We start from the raw sequence: 17383 nt of genomic DNA on the forward strand, positions 1-17383 counted from the left end.
TCCTCTTTTATTGGCTTCACTTAACTTACTCTTTGACTGCTCTTTTTTTTAACTCTATAGATTATAGAATCTTCATCTTTCATACTTGCATCTGTAGTCACAAAATTATTCATTTAACTAATATTACCCTAACTTTTTATTTTGATAAACACACATCCCTACACCAATTTGTATTTGTTTGCTAAATTAAAATAAATTCAAATTTATGTAAAATTCACAACAACTTTTACAAATCAATACAGCCACGGCATACTAATTAGTTATTATCTAACAAAGCATATACTCGTAGTTTCCTAAAGCTGTTAACAAAAAAAAAAAAACAAATAATGCTGATAAAATATCCAAACATCCTGTACATATTTTAAATGCCTGCCTACACACCCATATAATAATCTCAAATAAAAAAAAAAAATAAATATAAACCGGAACTAAAATCAACGAAACACCCACCTACTATAACAGAGCATTTGCTGTTATCGAAATTCAAAAATTTAAATATTCAAGGAGAGAATCCGCCTCCCATACGACTCCTCCGAATTTAGATCGAAATTTTGTGATTTCATTTTTGTTGGATATGCGTAGTGCATCCGCTATTGCTTGAGGCCTTCTTGAGAGGATTTGTGTGAATAAGAATTTCGATAAAACGTAGGTAGGAAGAATATATATACCCTCTATCGTATATCCTGCACAAGAATATCAAAACTCATCCTTTGGAATCGATTGCCCTTAAAATTCACAGCCCTCTCACAATCACATACAACTCTCTAACCTTTGCCGAAGAAGAATATTTTTTTTACTTAAAAAAAAAAGGGGGGGAATTCTTTTCTATGCTCTGTGCATAGTGAGTGCTAGAGAATGTAAAATCAGTAATTGGAAAACCAGGAGTTTGCAATAAAAGTTGGAATACTTTATAAGTAAACAATGGGAACAAGTGTCTGCAACATCCCCCCCCCCCCGCCCCCTTCCACACGTGTGTTTCTAATAAACTCGAGGAAATTCTTGATTTACGTTACCCAATGGCAAATAGATGCCGAGGCACGCACTGAGAATATCTGAAATCCACAGGTAAAGGCATATAGAAGGATATTGGTGTGGGAAGTTGTAGTTGTAGCTCCAGATATGTAAAAAAAAAGTTTATACCATCAACACAAATGCCAATGCAACCAAGTACTCGTAAATAGGTTCCTATACAAAAATCTCAGTTCCCTGTACTACTACCCAAAAATTTCCATAGACTTTCCGATGCCATCTCCTGTCCTGGCTCCTGGTTTCAGACCCACTGTTCCACTACCGATTAAATATCGGTCGGGTTAAGTGCTCACGTCGCAAGTGTCTATTCCTGTAGCACGTGCACACAGAGAAGTCCCTTGGATGTGAAGCACAGGAGTATTCTTTTTTTTGGTTATTCTTTTTTTTTTGTTGTTGTTGTCTATTTTATGTGATATTCCAACACACTACCTGGGAATTTCAGTAAAGATTTTAAGCCATCGTCGTCGTATTTTCCAACAACCGAACCCGAACCGAACTGAACCCAAACCAAAACCCATCAAGGACTAGACACAAGAGTGTCTCTAAAGTGTAGTGTCGTGTCGGTTGCATGCATTTTGTGGTGTAGTACTCCAAAATAGTCAAACAACATAAAAAAAAAATAAAAAATTGAAAGCCCTCTTTAACCCAATTGTGGTGCTAAGAGTCAGGAACGGGTTCTGTAAAGGGGGACCCATATACAACCAGGAAAAACAGTTTGAACAGTAAATTGTCTAAATATCTCTTTTATATTGAACTTGCCAAGCTTTCACACCCTAAACAAAATTGTAATATTTCCCTCCTCGTAGAAGAATTTTACATCCTCACCTGACATGGAACATTGAAGTATTGAAGTTTCTTCTCTAGGAAACATCTTTTTTTTAATCCCTTCGATTGCGATTGAGAAGGCAGCATCAGATAAGGTGTACCTACGTACATTTTCTGTATCAGTCTTTTTTCTTTCGTTTCACATTTCAAGAGTAAGGTGTTCAATTGGAAGATTCTTTTTGAATAGCTAAAGGAATGAAAAGGCTTTACTTGGGTGTTGTCAAAAGAAACGTTTGTAGATATCGTATATCGATGGTTGTCTTTTTTTTATGGAAGTCTTGTATCTCGTCGACACGACACGATGAAATTTTTATTTATGCAATTGAAAATTAGTTTGAACATGCAGTGGCAGGTGTTCATAGAGATTATTGATATTCTTTATAAAAAACTGGAAAGTAGATTTCTTTCCATGATGAAGGTCTTTATGTGGTTCAGGGAATATTAAAATTATTGCATTAAGACTTTGAGCTAACTTTACGGTCACCGAACTTATTGCAGCAGATAGCGGCCGAAAAGTCCAATGGACAAAAAGGTGGCAGCGAACAGCAAAGCTTAGAGGAAATCAAAGATAATTTCTCTATGTATTAAGCCTGGCCAACTTTTGAGCTTTTTTGGGGCTAAGAAAAGAATGTGTTGCCATCATTTGAAGATCCAAATGTTTTAAACTCTGCCTGGATTATTTTTTTTTTATCTTTTGTTAAAATAGCTTTGTTATCTTCTATATGCATTCGCTATTTTTGTTTTAAAGACAGTCTGTAAGCAATGTGCAACATACATTTGAAAGCCCTTATCTAGAGGTGAAGGAAGGGTAGACATTCCAAAACGATAGTTTTCGATGTTAGGAACTTACTTTCTCATTGCATTTAAGTTTGTTTATTTCACTGAGAGGTGCGCAAATATAGCACTTTGAAGTTTGAAGTGGAGTTAGTTTCAGACAAACGTTGCACACACTTTCATCAACCATTGCTAAGTGAAACTCAAACGTAGCCTTGCAGCCGGTAACGCACTCAGTGTAATCAGCAGTTCGGGACATTCTTTGCTAAATAAAAATTTAATGTCCAATTTCATAAAAAAAAAACACTAATGAATTCAAAAATCTTCTTAAATTTTATCAGGCCCTTAAATCTTTTTTCACCAATCTGTAAAATGGAAATTTTAGGGAAATTAAAATTGAGTTCTTTCCACATCCTTGGAAAAATAAATTGTTTTTTTTTCTTTCTAATAAGCGAAGTATGTGAGAACAAATGAGGCAGCATTATGTGTTGAAAAAATGCTTCGAAATAAAAAATTTTTTTTTTATATAAGTTGGTTTTTTTATTTCCTTAATATAAAAATGAATGCTGTTGGCATAAATAAAAGAAATGACGGCCAAACAACTAATCCGCACAAAAATGCTTTTGGAATATCATATTTTTTTCCAGAAAGATCATCAAATGGACACTTTCACAAACTTAGTGTTGCTATTCATCGTAAGCAAACTAATTAAATATTTTTAAAAACATGCGATATGAAACATGAAACATATGAAAAGTCGAAATTTGTTTCTTTTATTATCATCTCCAAAAATTAAATTGTTACAAAATAAAAATATCAGCTATTTTCTTTACTGATTTCTGATGACGTTTCAATGCCACGTTTAAAATTTAATGAGCAAAAATGGGCATTTAAGTGTTTAAAAGCTTGTTAAATTTAAAAGTGCTTGATAAAACCAAGAAATCTCATTTTAAGGTTTGAAAATTGAAAGCCTGTTAAATGTTTAAAATAAAAGTACTTCGTGAAATCGGTAATAAGAGGCCTACAACTCAAACTGGATCCAGGATGATCGTTATTCCACAGTGATTAAAACAACTAGTTTTAAGGGAATCAAGGACACGTATTCATCCGTATTTGCAGAGTTTTCAAATTTAAGTTCTACCACTACCATCAAGATTCCATAAACATATTAATTTTGCTCTTGTGTCTTTATTTATTTTAAAAGATTTACAGACTTTGTGCTTAGCTTCCTGGGCTTCTGCACTAAGTTGCTCATTCGGTATCTAATGAAGCAAATGCAATTATTACACATCCATATATTAAAATTTTATGGACGGTAGGGGGCATGCAATACCACGGATAATTTGAAAAAAAAAATATATATTGCTGTTTCTTGCAAAAATTGCCTAAACTTCGAAGGGTTAGCTTCATGGCCGCATGAAACCACAATAATATTTTTTTTTGGCCCTTAGCAATAGACCCGAATTTAGAGAAAGCTCGATTTAAACAAAAACTAAAACATACATCTCTAACTTCCAAATTAAAAAAGTGCTATGATTTTAAAATCGACTTAGTCATAGGTGAACTGCCTCTAAGCCAATTCTAAATTTAGAAGTTAGATGTATGTTTTAAGGTGACGTAGGGTTGCCAGATATATTTTGACGAAACTAGTAATCGAGATGCAAAATACCGGACTTTCCCGGACAAATAAGGACACAAAAAAGAGTACAAATCTAGGACAAAAGGAATGCATAGTTTTATAAAAACAAAAAAAAGTGGAACAATCTTTTCAAAATTTAACTAAAAATCACATTTTTAACCCTTGTTCCCGTAGCATTTTTTTCTTATTTTTTTCACAAAAAAAAATAAAAGTAAAAATTTTAGCTAATATTACAAAAGTTGGAGTGTACATAGTTACAGTAAAAAAAAAATTTTAATTCCATTAAAATCCAATTGCTCAAAATTTTAAACGATTAAGAGCCAATTTTTTAATCTTCTAATAAAAGGTCAGTTAACTGTTCGACGAATAAAGTTATTTTATTAGGCTCATAAACAATCAGATAAAAACATTGAATTTTTCAATCAAGAATAATTTATTCTACAGAATTACAAAAAAAAAAATTGTCAAATTCAAAAATATTTAAAATTAAACGTCATTTTTATTCATGATTGTTTTTGTTTTCTTGTGTTCCACTGTATTTTTTTCAAAATTCTTTCAAAACTTTCACAACTGACAAAATATTTTTGTTGAGATTATTCCTTAGAATAATTTTTATTCGTCTCTGAAAGAAGCAGATAGTTTTATTCTAAGGAATAAGCAACGGCGTATACAAGGGGGGGGTCACGGGGTCATGACCCCCCCCCAAGAACTCAGAACTTAAAAAAGAATTTGTTATGTGGTACTGAAATCTTTTGAGTAATATTATTTTTAAAATGTTGAAGTTTTAGAACATGAACGAAAATTAAAGGTAAAAAAAATTTTTGGTATTCAAACAAACTATTTTACCATATTTTGGAGATGTGGTCATATTTTTAGCGAACGCTATGCTGGATTAGGATTATTTTGATTCGTTCGATAATATTAGTTGAGCTGTGCTGTAGAGTTTTGTATGGAAACAAAATCCGGATAAGTATTATATTCAAAGCTTTTTAAAAGAAATTGAATCTAGTAGGTACACAAAAATAATATCTTAAGGGCAAGACACTGCTTACCAGCAAATAAAAGAAGCAGCCATATCTTCTATTTTTTTATATGATGAAGTGAATAAAATATGTTTTAAATAGGGAAGCTTTCTGTGGCCTTGCTGTGTGGAGGTCAATTCTGTTGATAAAATTCGTCATCGGCAAAATGTTAAAGAATGATATCATTTCTCAAATCTTTTTAGTTTTTTGCAATGTTCCAGTTCAATACATTCGTCTGATAAAATTTGGTGAATTTTGTTTGCTTACAGAATATAACAGTATTTTGTACATACTTAATTTGCTAGATCTGTTGCATTTTTTGAAACAACTATCGATTTGTTAATCATCAATGGCCAGCCAATTATAGAAGCAATGTAAGCAACCTTATCTAATGCAATTTAAATATTATTGTTAAATATCACTTAGGGCTAATTTTTTTGAATATTTAGATAAACCTAAGTTAGAGTTATTCCTACGAATAAAAGTTTTTTTTTATAGTGACCTTTATTCTTCTGATAGTCTATCTGACGATTGAAAAAGCAGGGCTTAATCTAATAAATACAACTGAATGTTTTTTATATTGTAAACCGCTGATTAATACCTGAAAACGGTTGAATTTCAAAATATCGCCAAAATTATTTTTTTTGTCTTTACTATTTTAATAGAGGTATTTTAAATTCCCATACAATTTTAAAACAAAATTTAAAAAAAAATTATATTTTCAATGCAATTTTTTTTACAAAACTTTGCGATTCGTTTGCCTGAGGTTAGGAAGAGTTAATTCAAAAGTTAAAACTGTTATTAAGTAAAAACGATTTTTATTTTAACTTTCTGGGCTAGCGGAAAACAATGAACAGTTATTTTAAGGCAAATTATTCAATCGAAGTACTCGTACAGTACATTTTATTTTTAGGAGAGGATAGCCTCAATTGGTCAAAATTAAAGCCTAGTGCGCTGCTGATAAGAAACGAAAAATCCCATACAAAAATGAAACAACGAAATGGTAAACCAAAAATTTCGTTCAACTTTTCGTTCTGTAGTACGCTGTTCGGCACAACGAAATTGAAAGTCTAAACTTCTTTTTCGGACACAAACAATTGCCGGGGACATTCATTGTGTGTGGAAAAATGACATTTTGAGTTTTTACTTGATCTATAGGGCAAGTATTGGTTTCGTGTCGAAAAAAAAAATTTGAGGTTTTAATCAAAACCAACATTACGATGATGGAGAATTCCAAAAAAGTGGGTCTCGCAATTCCGTCCGTGCTTCTGTACGTCTGTGCGTCCGTGCGGTTGTGCGTCCATCTGTACACATTTCCACAGCCTAAACGGGTGGACGGTTTTTTTTCAAATTTGGTACAGATGATTTTTATGGAATTCTGAAAGTTGGTTTTTTTTTGTTTTTTTGTATCTCCCTTAGAAAGTGTACCTCCCATACAAATTTTTCAATTCAAACCAAATAACTCGAAAACGGCTTTAACGATTTTGATTAAACTTTGCAGACGTAATATTCAAAGCAATTGCAATAAAACTGCATCTCTATTTTTTTTTTTCAAAAAAGTCAAATAAAAAAAAAAACATTTTTTTTTTCATTTAACAAAATTTTGCCCTAAATGTCGGCTCTACCCCAACATCAACAAAATTTCTTTAATTTTATATAGAGGCAGCTTTTAAAATCTACAAGTAAACCAACATAAAAGTGTTTTAAACTGCAAGAGCAAGTATGTGCGACCCCAGTCGTGCATTTTATTTTGTTTGTTTTTGTTGTTCATTTTGTCATTGCATGTCTTTCTGCGATGCGTGTTTGCTTTTTTTTTCATTTATGTTTTGCAATTTTTGAGTATTTTTCGGTCCAGATTTCGCAAGCATTTCGTTGTCCTCGTGGAGACCAACGAAAAATTTCGTTTCACATCAGCAGCGTTCTAGGCTTTAAGGTTTAACGCTAAACTTAAACGAATCTCATACCGTTTTTGTTTGGTTATTTTTAGAACTATACATTCGGAACTTTTCGATTCGAAATGCAAGACGCACAAATTTTAATGTTTAATAATTCAAAAAGCCCATTTTCAGGTTTATGCCTGCTATCAAAACTTTTGAAAAAAAAAAAAATTGGCATGACCCCCCCCAAGACGCAAACCTGTATACGCCCCTTGGAATAAGCCATATCTGCTTGTTGAAAATTTGATTTTTTCTCTATCCTTAGGAATAAGTACTAAATGACTGTTTAACTGACTATTGAAAAATTGGTCCTTAGTTGAATGCTAATAGAATTTTTAGTAAGTTACTATTTAAGTTAAGAAATGGTCTTTTTGACTTAGCAGAGTAGCATACAAAAAGTGATATTTTTAAAGGCTTCAAAAGAGTACAATCCCGGACAATTGATAGAAACTATCCCGGACGTCCCCGACACAGCCAAAAAAGAGTACATGTCCGGGAAAACCCGGACGCATGGCAACACTAAGGTGACGCCAAATGAAATAAAGCCAAATTCCAAAAAATTGGCATTAATTCGTTTTTGAAAACGAAACATGTGTATCAAAGAAAGACAAAAACTAAATTATCTTTTAAATCCATAACTGTTTTAGGAAGTATATATGAGAAACTCCTATAAAGCATTTATTGCATTTCTTGAATGTGCTCGGTTGTCTTGTCAACTTCAGATTTTATCAAATTAAATCCTGTCAGTATACATGTTGGATTTTCGTCTCCAGTTGTGTTTGCGTGATTAATCGAATGAAATAAATAAAAAAAAATAAAATACAATCATTAAATATTTAAATGGTTATTTTAATATAACTAAGACTTTTTTAAACAACTTATATTTAAAGATATGGCAACGCGTTTCGGAATTAACATTCCATCTTCGGGCTTACAAACTGATTCATGACATTTCTCTGAATTTCTGTTTTTGTTTCGTTAACAACTTGTAGAAATGTTCTTCTCCCTATTTTTTAATTTAAGCTTAGTACGCACATCGCGCTAAATTTTAGCTCCCATACAAATTATCGAAAAAATTTAGCCGAGCTAAAATGTATCCCATACAAATTATAGATAACTTGTATGGGAGGTTTAGTTTGGCTAAAATTTAGCTAGATCTGCGTACCAGGCTTTATATGAGAGATAAAGCAGGAATTCGAAAAAGTAAATCTAGCTGTGCAAAACTGATAATCCAATTTACAAATTTTCAGTCTTTAACTGTTCTAGGAATTATTTTTTCTATATAGAATTTAATTCTTTTTGATAAGCATTAAAAATATGTATTACATTTTTGTGTAGATCAGTTTTCTGTAAAGGCATTACATATGTACTTTCCTATCAATGACCAAGATTAAATTGTGTTTAATGGAAATTGTATTTCGGATTCACTAACAATTAGTTGGCTGAAGGTCGGTAATTTCTTTTTCTTATCCTTTTTTCAGCTCTGGATACATACTGAAGATTCTCTTAAAAATTCAATTTTCAGAGGCCTACAGCTACAATATCTCGTTGGACTAAGACGTGCGTTTTGGCATATTACTTTTTTAACCTGAAACTAGGCAAAGAAGAACTAGGGAAGAAAGCAAAATCGAATCATCTGCGTTCAATGTAAGCTTTGCTTATATGAGCTGTGTCCAGAACTTCCATCATCAAAGCCCCATTTAGAGAACAAGCATACGTTTTGCAATTCTTCGTTTCGAAGTGGGTTAATAACGTCTTTTCGGACGGTCAACTGTTAAGTTTAGCAAAATTTTTAGATCTGTACTTCAAAAGAAACAGACGAACGAATTCGTTTAGTTAATAATAAAAAATATTTATTTAGCACCTTTAGATCGCTTCGTTTTGGTTTCTTCATTTATACCTACCTTAAACTTGATGACAAGTCTCAGACTAGACGTCCTCCGATTATTTATAGAAACTTTAAAATCTATGACCTATTCTTAAAACTTATAACACTAGTATCCTCCTCCATGTCTTAAAATCAACACCCAAAAGATCTTCAAATAATGTGAGATACACTATAGTTCTGCTTGCTAGATGAAATTAGCAAAATACAAAAAGCAAGGTTCCTACTATTCGTCTTGTTTTGTATTTTACCTACATAAGAGTACGAGTAGCTAAAGTAGGTTGATTTGATATTTATGTCGTAAAAGGCATTTGAATGTCTGACATGCCCTGACTGTTTTGTTACTTATATTCCCCGCAGCCTTCATTTTGAAAGAATTTATTGGGATTACCATAGACAGAACATAACGTACAAGCAAGCAAAACCATTCATATGGTTAGAATTTCTTTTGCACAACCCCAGAATATTGAAGATCCAAGATTCAAAGAAAGGAATACCTGCAAAAACTATTTATGGGTAGGTACCTAAAGCCCAACCACTCTCGAACACTTCAGAAAATGCTTTTTCCAAAGTGAGGATGATAGCTTATGAATAACCATCCAACCAAAGGAAGACACACACATCTAGGGAAATAAGGAAAAAAAAGTAGCAACAAAATGTTTACATGCTTTCCTTTAATAGAGTTGGGGGAGCAAGGACCTACGTTATGTTTCTATACAATCTAAATGTATCCATGTAGATACGAGTAGGTACATTTGAAAAAAAAAGCAAAGAAACCGACTTAAGCCTCGTCGTAGTTTCTCTGGAGAGCTAAAAATATGGTTAGCAGTTAGCATTTAAGGTACAGAGATATTGGAAGTAATCCCAAAGACAGGGATATTTTATTGATCCTTGTACATACAATATCTATTTGGTGGTTTATTTGAAGCAATTGTATGGATAAAGTCGTATATGGTGTGTATTTTGCTATTGGAAATTTGAGGGGGCAGGAGGTTGTGCAGAAAATGGCTTCGCACAAAAACATATGTTTATTTATTAAGCCTAAAGAAAACACGACAAACAAAATTTACTTTTATCTTTTGGTATTTTATTAAGACTTGTTGCCGATTATATTTATTTCAATTATTCGTTTCGCTGCGGGATGCTATTATATCGTGGTATAATGTGCTAAGATTCTTTAACTCAGTTTATAGAATTAGTGAAAATGAAGTTCCTTGGAAACAGAAGAGCCAAATTCTTTTGTTTGTGCGGTTAAAAAAGATTTGAATTTAAACGGTTAACAATAAACTGCGATTGACGCTGGGAATTTTTTCAATATCTATCCGAAATATCTATTGCAAAAAGACCATCTGAAGGTGCCACTGATTTGCTGTTCTTGGTTTTTCACTTAAAGACCAAAAACGACATTTTCGAAAGCACGGACAATTCGGAGAGACGAGTAATTTTTCGAACTAAAAATTGAAGTAGTTCGTTACTATCGCAAGAAACAATAACTCTTCCACTTTAAGCCTTCAAACTGCACAAACGACCGCTATTAGCCCAGTTTTCAATTGTTCAATGTATGAAGTCGATTGATTGCAGGCCGCCCTTTCTTCGCCATAATGGCTATTTCTTCATGATGTGTGATATCAGCGTTATCAAACAGTATTATTGATTGGGAAAAGTCTACCTGCCATCCACTGATTGGTTGTTTAGTTACCACTGATAAGTTTGGAGATATCTCCCATCTTTTCCAGAGCTGAACAAATCACTAAAAACAGCTTTTTTAAAGTGTCCCACAATACTGACACCACCTGAGTAAGCCTTGAGCATTTTTAAAAGCAGATGGTTAGATTTAGGTTCTGTAACATCGTATCCCAAATCTCCATTCACAGAAAAAAAGATCATCTTGTTTTTTTTTAGAGAAGGTTGTCGAAGTAGAGCCAAAATGTATGGAAACTCTGAACCTGGTGTTCTATGCACGACAGGCAACGTCTTACCCGATTCTTTTTCATTTGAGATGGGGCAACGTTAAACCATACTGGACAAGGGCACCGATAGACAATCATGGGCCAAGTGAGGGCAATGTAGCAAGTCATCTTCATAGTACTGTCAAGCCGGCTGCTATTAAACAACCATTTCGTTACACCAAATGCTCTCCTAGCCCTGGCCAGAGCAGTGTCCAAATGTCTATTGAAATAAAGATGCTTACCTAGGGCGATGCCTGCAAACTTTGGAGCTGTTCTGTACGCGATAAGATCGCCAGCATATGCACTTGCCTGAGTTAGGCTTCCTATTAGATCGTCTGGTTAGCTTTAGAATAAGACCTTCTAAACATGCGGTGTCGAAAGCTTTTTCCAAATCAACCAGACAAGCATCCGTACTTTGATGTAATGTGCTAGCTCCCAGCCCACTGAGACAGAGCCCTTTAAATATTTTTTCAAATACTTTGCTGATTCTTGGAAGAAGATTTATTGAACGTAGATTTTCTTGATTGGTAGGGGGTGTACCAAAGCTTTTTTTTTCCACAGAGTGGTAAAACTGCAATTTTCAGATAGGCATTGCGTAATAACATTAGGTAAATAAAAGTGATTAAGGAGCGGGGTGTTGTCCAGGTTATGGTTCTGGTGCTTTCACTTTCTTTTGCAGATCTTCACTTATTAAGAGGTCGATTTCCAAAATGGCTTCCCCCGGATCTATGCCTTCTTTCAGAAGAACATCTCTATTTTCCGCAGTTCTCTTGAGCTTAAGACATGGAATCTCGTTTAAATCATTCCGTATAAAAAGCTTAATAATCTGCAGAAGCATACTCGGGAGTCGCTGCAATTAACGGCCCGAATTTTCTTGTTCCATGACAGATTAAAATACAACCTATAATATTCTTTGATCAACTGGTTGATGTACTTGAATGAAGACTTTAGTGTTTTAATCTACAGATCGTGTGGTCTGGAGGCTCTTTATAGATTCTACGTCTAATTTATAATCGTATTTCTGGAAGAACACACTGTGAATTTTAACAGAAAAAAAAAAAAGAGTGTGTGTAGGTACACATGTACACGCGACTGAAGTTATACTTCTCATTCAGTATATGTAAATGAATTTCATTTGATATTTTTAATTTCTATTATTAAATTAATTAATCCACACATCGTTTTTTTTACATTTTTATCAAGTGAACAATAAATTAATTCTTTCATCCTCCTTGCGTCCATGTAGTTTTCAATTTATTCTGTGAAATTTACACATGTTGTGCGGTTCAGAACGTACGGTATACGCTTAACGAAACTAAATGAATTGAGCATAAAATGTGCGATATGGTTATTTTATGAGAATTGTGTGTGCTTCAGCACTAGTAGTAGCAATATGGAACTTGCAGAGTTACTACAAAGCTCAAAAGTGAGCTGAGCTCAGCTCACAGCTCAGCTCAAATTTTGAGCTAGCTGACTTTTGAGCTATGAAAGCCAGCTGAGCTGATGGTTGAGCTGAGCTGTTGGGTGAGCTAAAGTAAAGTGAGCTGAGCTGAGCTGTGATGGGTGAGAGGATACATTGATTTTTATTTGGAAAGTATAATGAAATATGAAGATATTTTAAACTTTTATAAAACACCATAGCCCAAGATGTTTGGTTCTAGTTATTAATGGAATTATTTTAACACATGGATATTTTTATAAATAAAACAGATAATTTTTCGTGATCTTTCTCTTGGTTTTTTTAACCCTAGAAAGATAATCATAATATACGTCTCAGAGACGTATGATTCTAAAAAAGATTTTTGGTCTTATGTTAACACTTTTTGTCATATTTATTTAACTCATTACTTAGATTATTTTAAAGAAGTGATATAATAAATGAAATCAATTTAACAAAAACCCAGAAATTTGAATTGAATTAGATAAAACAGTTAGATTATTTTTCTAGGGTTAATAGTAAATATATTTCTATTTTTTTAGTAAAATATTTCTTTTTTAATCATAAAAAAAATCAGGTACAATCCGGTTTTACGACTTTTTTCAAAATTCCGAGAAAATCGCGTTTGAAAGTTGGGGTAAATTTTTTTTTCGAAAAATCCCCGAATCTTTGAACGCTCCTGGAAGCTAAACCGCTTGAGAGCAATTTTTGGGAGTGGTGCCAAATGATAGCTTGTGTCATGGGCCTACGCTTTGCACATTATCAGATTTTTAAAAAATCGCCTTCCATGTTAAACCGCCACATCATGCCTTTTTTTTCAGAATCGGGCTTAACTTTTTTTTTACCTTTAAGTTCTTCTGGTTTGAGAACGCGTGTACCTACAAGGATGGAAGTTGTACCCAAATGTAGGTTAGAGTCCCCGCTACCTTTTGGCATCAAAAATTTTTTTTTTAATTTTTTTCAAAATTCCGAGATATAGGCGTTGGAAGGCTTTGATCTAGAGACAGGGGAGTGGTGCCATATGAAAGCTTATATTCTCAGCTACCCGAAAGTGGTATAATCCGGTTTTTCGATTTTTTTCAAAATTCCGAGAAAATCTTGTTTGAAAGTTGGGGTAAATTTTTTTTTTCGAAAAATCCCCGAATCTTTGAACGCTCCTGGAAGCTAAGCCGCTTGAGAGCAATTTTTGGGAGTGATGCCAAATGATAGCTTGTGTCATGGGCCTACGCTTTGCACATTGTCAGATTTTTAAAAAATCGCTTTGCATGTTAAACCGCCACATCATGCCTATTTTTTCAGAATCGGGCTTAACTTTTTTTTTACCTTTAAGTTCTCCTGGTTTGAGAACGCGTGTACCTACAGGGATGGAAGTTGTACCCAAATGTAGGTTAGAGTCCCCGCTACCTTTTGGCATCAAAAAATTTTTTTCATTTTTTTCAAAATTTCGAGATATAGGTGTTGGAAGTTGGGGCGCTCACTTTCAGCTCAGCTCACTTTCAGCCCAGCTCAAATGAGCTAAGCTATGGTACCTAGCTCAAATTTGAGCTGAGCTGTGAGCTGAGCTGAAATGTTAGCTTTTTGCAACCCTGGCAACTTGCCACACGCAACTTGCCACATACAACTTGCCACATGCAACTTGCCACATGCAACTTGCCACATACAACTTGCCACATGCAACTTGCCACATGAAACATGTAACTTGCTACGTGTTGTGTGTTTTATGTTTGCCGTACTGTGGCGTACTGCATTTTTAAATACTAAAGTACTGCGTACTCTAAAGGTGAAACGACAGCCCTGCTACCCAGGGTGATCGCGTCATAATCCCTTTGACATTCTTGTCAAAAAGTAAATTTTCATACCCACCCTCCCATAAGAAGTATAACTTCAAAAAATATTTTGATAACTGAATTGTTCTTGATTTTCTACTTTTTTAATGGCTAAGATGGCTTACCCTGGATGACGGTGGAGCTTGCAAAATTGAAGATAGGTATACTATATATCTAGCATGGTTTTTGCAGGAAATCTGGATTTTAAGTTTGTTTAAAATCTCAAATTCAATTCTTTCAACGAAGACGAAACAAATTACTATATTAAATCTTTCAAAGTAATTCTATTTAAATAAATCCTTGTCTGTTTTAATTAATTTCATTCGCAATATAAAAACATTAAATATTGTGTGAAAACAATAAAATAATAAAAAAAAAATATTAATACCTAAGGGATCATTAAAGGTAATGACATCATTAATATTCGATTTAACACAACACTGGATTAACTTATAAAATCCCTTTTTTTTTTTTTGTATACACATTCCAGGATTCGCATGCATTTTCGATGATTTGTTTAAATGTTGGTTCAATAAAAACTTTTTTTTAAATTTAAATATCAAAATTTAATATAAAGAATTAAAATCCGTAAATAATGGTTATTCTGTAGTTAAGTTAAGTTCTAGCATATTAATTTACCATTAATTGTTTAATTTTTTTTATATTTTATTTTGTAAATAAAGTCATTTACACAAAGAGCAGTGTCCTGTTAGCCCACATAGAGAGCAAGCACAGCTCTTTTATATATAAAAATGTAGGTGGTCGGGTAGTAAACTGCTCAAATAAAAGCAAACGATTAAATTAAAACAATGCAAATAAAAAAGTGTGTATACTGCCACTGGGCGCTACATCATCACGATTTACTTTGAATCACCGGGGGGATAGTGGAGGGCTTTGAGCCCGTTGCCTCGAGAGCGCGTTCGTTGATATAATTCCCCACTTTTGCTGTTCGGTTCGCATGTAAATATTTTTTTCGCAAAAAATTGAATTGAATTTTTTTTTTTTTGTTTTGTGTTGTTGTTTTTCATTCAATCAGTTCAGTATGTGAACGATTTTAAGCTCAGGCCAACAAAACAAACACAATTCATAGCAAAACTACCTCATTCAAGCCAGCCAAAAAAAAACTGAACAAAAACATCACCAGCAACAACAACAAACACAACACAAACACAACAAAAAACTCTTTCCAAGCATAAAATCCGCATTTTTAATGGCTCGGAAATAAAGTTCAGTACCTTAACCACTCGACTGAGGATAATTCCCACCAGCTGAACACAATAGTGAATTGGTGGCAGGTTGCCCCTTTAGTTTTGCGCACCCAGCTTCTATGGTGGAGATTGGGCTGGGGTTCGTATTTGATGGTTATGGAGATGGCTGAACTAGTTCCGAAATAAAAAAAAAAAAGAAAAAAAATATCGGTGAATGGCAAAACATCACAAGCTACATATACCCAGCTATGAAGAGAGTTTCGTGAATCGTGATTCGTGTTATTCCCGCATAGTGCCAGTGCGCCCGACCCTCCACACATCCATCCGCCCATCATCTATTCTATTTGCGAGCGTCAGTTACACTTCATTCTGAAGTACAACGATTACTTGTGTTCAGCACCATTGAGTCTAAAAATGGATCCTGAGGTGGCTTTACATTTGAATATATCACACGCGCTCAAGTGGGATGAGTCAGATAGAGCTTACAACATAAATTTTTTTTGTTTTTTTTTTTTTATATTTTGAAACTAACTCTATCCCGATGTTTTAGGTTTTATAAAGAAGTGGATCAAATATGGACTCTAAGGGTTTGTTTATATGAACACAGTTTTTTGTTTTAAATTTCTAATAATTTTAAAGCAATATGATTTGATTTGAAACATTAGGGTGGCTTATAGTTCTGCTAATTTATAAATGAGGGTGAATGAACTTAATGGAAGCAGGAACACGTTTCAAATCTGGGGTGGGCACTTTCCTATTATTTTGACCTAAGTAACAGTTTTGCTTCTTAAAAGCTTTACCGAAGCTTAAGTAGCATGTGTTAATCTCTATATAAGAATATGTGCCGGCTGGTCAGGCTATTTTCCAACCTTTTCTTACATCTTCTTTTTCTTCTTTTTCTTGGTATTGCCTTTTTGTAGTTCTCGGAGACTTTCCTCTGAACGTATATGTATATTTCAACAATCGCCCATGTTCGAATTTTTTCGGAGATGGTATTTTTGAAATGTATGTAAGCTTCTTCGGATATCCGATCCACCATGTTGCTCGGCGACTTTTCACCATGTCCACCATTGTTCTTTCGCTTCTAAAAATATTTGCTCATTTTTTTGTACACCCCTCAGAGAGGGAATAAATGTTTTAGGAGAAAAAATAAAAGAGCCTGGCCGGTTCCGAATTTTGAAAAAATTGAATTTCCTGAAAAACGGTTTCTTACCTTTCTATAAAAAAAATTGTAAAATTTGTGGTGGAAGTGGTCCAACGCAGCCTAGTATACGGTCACGCCAGATGATCTGAGTTCCCAGCATACTGAACTTTTTTCAGGAGTAATATCTCCTTTAAGAATAAAGGAATACAAAAAACACCTCCAAGTATCATTGACAGAAATAAGGGCATTTTACATCAGCCCAGCCATTCGAACTTGGTAGAAAATTTTAGCTAAGAATTTTTAGTTGCGGGCCTTCCCTTGCACCTTTTTTAACATATTTGTAAGATCAAAAATTATGACCAAATTTTTTTTTTTTTTTGAAAAAAAATTTTGAAAAAAAATGGCAACGCCATATTTCCACCATCCGAATTTTTTGAGATAAACTAAAAACGCAGTTTGATTAGAATAGGTTAGATCAATATGTACACCAAACTCAATCGAAATCGTTAGAGCCGTTTTGGAGAACATTGAAATAACTCAAAAATTTTGTATGCAGATTGGTTAGAGATGGAAGTGACGACGCATGACGAGAGAAAATTTTTTTGGACTTCTCCTTAAAATCTCGAATTTTTTTGACACGAAACTTTAGTATTGACTTGGTATTTGATACTTTCTTTGAATCTGTCAAGAAAACAACCATTGGAAGT

Source organism: Episyrphus balteatus, chromosome 3 (genome assembly GCF_945859705.1).
Source record: "Episyrphus balteatus chromosome 3, idEpiBalt1.1, whole genome shotgun sequence".
NCBI lineage: Eukaryota > Metazoa > Arthropoda > Insecta > Diptera > Syrphidae > Episyrphus > Episyrphus balteatus.